The sequence below is a fragment of the Sinocyclocheilus anshuiensis genome, unplaced genomic scaffold (genome assembly GCF_001515605.1).
Source record: "Sinocyclocheilus anshuiensis isolate Anshui unplaced genomic scaffold, SAMN03320099.WGS_v1.1 scaffold1393, whole genome shotgun sequence".
In the NCBI taxonomy this organism is placed as follows: domain Eukaryota; kingdom Metazoa; phylum Chordata; class Actinopteri; order Cypriniformes; family Cyprinidae; genus Sinocyclocheilus; species Sinocyclocheilus anshuiensis.
In genome coordinates, this window is record NW_015548343.1 from 31390 (window position 1) to 36159 (window position 4770).

A 4770-nucleotide genomic window follows, 5' to 3' on the forward strand; every position below is an offset into this window, starting at 1 on the left:
GTGTATTATGTATATATATATATATATATATATTCCCTTCTTCCTTTCATTTCAAAAACACTTGAACGAGCTGTGTTCAACCAAGTCTCTGCTTTTTTTCACACAGAACAACCTCCTTGACAGCTACCAGTCTGGTTTCAGAAGTGGACATTCAACCGAGACTGCCTTGCTCTCAGTTGTTGAAGCCCTAAGACTGGCAAGAGCAGATTCCAAATCTTCAATACTTATCTTGCTGCATAATATTATGACCACCTTCCTAATATTGTGTTGGTCCCCCTTTCGCTGCCAAAACAGCCCTGACCCGTTGGAAATTTGGAGGCCAAGTCAACACCTCAAACTCGTTGTGCTCCTCAAACCATTCCTGAAGAGGTCACAGCCACCAGGAAATACCTTTTCCATGAAAGGGTGTACATGGTCTGCAACAATGCTTCGGTAGGTGGTACGTGTCAAAGTAACATCCACATGGATGGCAGGACCCAAGGTTTCCCAGCAGAACATTGCCCAAAGAATCACACTGCCTCCCCCGGCTTGCCTTCTTCCCATAGTGCATCCTGGTGCCATGTGTTCAGGTAAGCGACACACACGCACCTGGCCATCCACGTGATGTAAAAGAAAACGTGATTCATCAGACCAGGCCACCTGCTTCCATTGCTCTGTGGTCCAGTTCTGATGCTCACGTGCCCACTGTTGGCGCTTTCGGTGATGGACAGGGGTCAGCATGGGCACCCTGACTGGTCTGCGGCTATGCAGCCCCATACACAACAAACTGTGATGCATTGGCTACGTTTACATGCACAATATTTGGAATTGGACTGAATTCATTCCGATTGATGAATCTGAATGTAGTGTTTACATGACCGCTAAATAAAGTGATCGGGTTGATGTGCGTGTTTATATGTCACAAGCTTCAAATCGGAATTGATTTTTTTTTTTACATGCGCACACTGCACAAATATAGAGTTTCTCACTGTTTGCACATAATAACCGCTGTGCCGTGCTGCTCATATTTATCACGCAGTAAAAATGCCCCTCTCTGTGCCCAAAACAGGTTGCCTGTGGATGACAATCCAAAACAAGGACTGGTGGGAGGTTGTCCTGCTCCACTTCACAGTTGCCGAGTGAAAGGAGAGTTTTATAATGACAGGACACGCATTTATACAACACTTTATTCAAAAGGAAGAGCCGTTCGTTCCGTGCGTCATATGTCATTATGCTATTTCTGCATCATTGCACATGCGCAGTCCTTTCAGTTTCGGGGTTCAATCCGATCAAGTGTTTACATGCACTCTCAATCGTATTAGAAAAGGAATAAACCACCCCCTTCAATCCGATCGAAATTTAATTCCGATCGAGCTCAATCAGATCGATTAAGGTGTTTACATGAAGGCTTTTCAGTCCGATTGAGCCGCCAATCCGATTACAAACTGATTATTTGGTTGCATATAAACGTAGCCACTGTGTATTCTGACACCTTTCCATCAGAACCAGCATTAACTTCCTGAGCAATTTGAGCTACAGTAGCTCGTCTGTTGGATCAAACCACACAGGCCAGCCTTCGCTCCCCACATGCATCAATGAGCCTTGACCGCCCATGACCCTGTCACCGGTTCACCACTGTTCCTTCCTTGGACCACTTTTGATAGATACTGACCACTAGAGACCGGGAACACCCCACAAGAGCTGCAGTTTTGGAGATACTCTGACCCAGTCGTCTAGACATCACAATTTGGCCCTTGTCAAACTCGCTCAAATCCTTACGCTTGCCCACTTTTCCTGCTTCTAACACAAACTTTGAGGACAAAATGTTCACTTGCTGCCTAACAGTGTTGGGGAGTAACTAGTTACATGTAACGGAATTACGTAATTTAATTACAAAATAAAAGTAATTGTAATCAGATCAGTTACATTACTTTAATAAAGTAATTGAAAAGTTACACTACTTATTACATTTTAAGTAGGGTAACTTGTAATCTGTAACCTGTTACATTTCCAAAGTAACCTTCCCAACTCTGCTGCCTAATATATCCCACCCACTAACAGGTGCCGTAATGAAGAGATAATATTCAGTGTTATTCACTTCACCTCTCTCAAGTGTACTTTTATAATTATTGACTTCAAAAGTCTTACTATACGCATGCATTTTAACAAATCAAACCTTTGTTTTGTTTCACTTTTTTGTCTGACTGAATGAAAATTGCACATTTTTGTATTCAAATATTTTAATTTTGTGCATATTATATTATATTATAGTCAGCAAACAGGAGGATCAATACAGGTAAATGTCATTAATTCAAACTGACTTTATTGGTAAAACCAGAAGACAAGCAGTGAAGCAGGTGAGTGATTGTTCAGAACGCGATAGTCCAACATACTTGATAATAACAGTCTTAACTTTCCATGTATTGAAGATGAGGAGGGATCCTTGGAGTTGTGATTGATGATCAGTTAAGCTTCACAGACCATATTGCTACAACGGCCCAGTTCAGCAGATTTGACTTATACAACATTAGGAAGATTAAACCCTTCCTATCAGAGCAGGCCACACAACTCCTTGTCCAAGCTCTCGTTCTCTCCAGACTGGACTATTGAATGCTCTCTTGGCGGGCCTACCGGCACGTACTATCAAGCCTCAGCAACTGATCCAGAACGCAGCAGCAAGAGTGATCTTCAACGAGCCGAAGAAAGCCACGTCACACCTCTCTTCATCAGTTTGCACTGGCTGCCAATAGCCGCTCGCATCAAATTCAAGGTACTGATGTTTGTTTACAAGACAACCACTGGCGCTCCACTAATATACCTAAACTCACTAGTTCAGACTTCTGTGCCCTCCAGAAGATTGCGTTGCAAGTGAACGATGCCTTGTGGTGCCATCCCAAAGAGGCACAAAATCACTCTCACGGACATTTTCCTGTACTGTTCCCAGCTGGTGGAACGACCTGCCTCAATTTGAGCAGCCATTTGAGCAGTCTTTAGCCATTTTCAAAAAAACGTCTAAAAACATCTTTTTCGTCAGCACCTGACCAATTAATACTAACACTTACCTATTCTATTTACTCTAATTTATAAAAACAAAACACCTTGTTACGTGTACTGTGCTAGACTAAATGAGACTTGTCAAAGCACTTGTATACTGTTGCTCTCTTGTTGGTCTGATTGCTTCTATTGTGCTCTTTATTTGTAAGCCGCTTTAGATAAAAGCGCCTGCTAAATGATTAAACGTAATCTAAATGGAATCAGCGCCAGATCACAGAAAATGGAAACAGATAATAACTGAGAGAGAGATTTGTAGCAAGTAAATAGCATGGGTAGGTAGTCAGATAAGTTGACGCACGGTAGTGGACAACAAAGGTTAGTAGTATCTCAATGTAGGAAAACTTAGTCACAAACCACATCGGTGAAAGCAGTCCTATGCAAAGAGGAGACCAGACAATGGTTGTGTCTGAAAGCTCTAAAATGCTGCCTTCGGAGGCAGCATTCCAAAGCAGGAAGGCATCAAGGCACGTCCGAATCCAAATTCTGCTTTGCTTCCTGTCTCCGGAGGTACCTTCTTCTGATCTAATTTTGAAGGCAGCATAGATGTATCCTTCGCTGCCTTTGATATCCCACAATCCTGTGTGTTCCATTCCGTGACGGTTGAGCTAAAAAATAAATAAAGATGGCGTCTGAAACTTGCGTTTGGTGGTCAGTTTCTGTGTAAATGTATACTTCTGACTAACTTTTTGCACTTTTGGTGTTATTTTTAGCGAGAAATCAGTATTATAGTAATTAAATATTCGTTTAGTTATCACAAATACTCATAACTTTTTAGGAGTCCAATTCTGTCGTTTCAGGTTGAGCATCCACTGGTCTAGTCTGAGAGGGTCTGGATCACCTAGAGCAGTGAATCTCAACCTTTTGGTGTACTGGACCCCAGTCCAATTCAGAACCATCCTCAAGGACCCCCAGAACAAAATTTACTCGTATCATTTGTGTCTTTGTGAGGACCAAATGCAGTCAAGTATAATTCAAGTTAGCTGACTTGTCCAGTATTTCCGTGACGTCACCCGTTGACTTCTGAAGAGCTTTTTTGAAGCCCAAAGTGGGCGGAGCCGGTCGTCGCCATCTTGGCAGCGCGTCACCGCGCGTCACTCCCGGATAATCGAAAATGGGCAAAGAGGCGGGACGTGGGTGGCGCTGAGGTGCTCAAAGTGTTCACTGCACAGACGAGAAAACTTTTTAGGAGTCCAATTCTGTCGTTTCAGGTTGAGCATCCACTGGTCTAGTCTGAGAGGGTCTGGATCACCTAGAGCAGTGAATCTCAACCTTTTGGTGTACTGGACCCCAGTCCAATTCAGAACCATCCTCAAGGACCCCCAGAACAAAATTGACTCATCTATGTATCATTTGTGTCTTTGTGAGGACCAAATGCAGTCAAGTATTATTCAAGTTAGTTGACTTGTCCAGTATTTTGGCCATTTTTCTTTCATGGGAACATGTCATGTCAAAATATATAAAATTTATACAAAAATTCATACTTTATACGGACCCCCTGGCCTTACGTCAAGGACCACTAGGGGTCCACAGACCCCTGGTTGAGAAACACTGACCTAGAGTAAAACTTTACACAGACAAATAGATAACGTTAGTTACCTTTTTCACAAACTACTTTGCACAGTCCTCATTCTGTTCGGGACATTTTAAAACACTTAATTTGGCTTAATGCATTAAGACAGTGTTTTTCAAAGACCAAACTCAGAAAACACGTTATTAACAAATCATACTTACAGTATG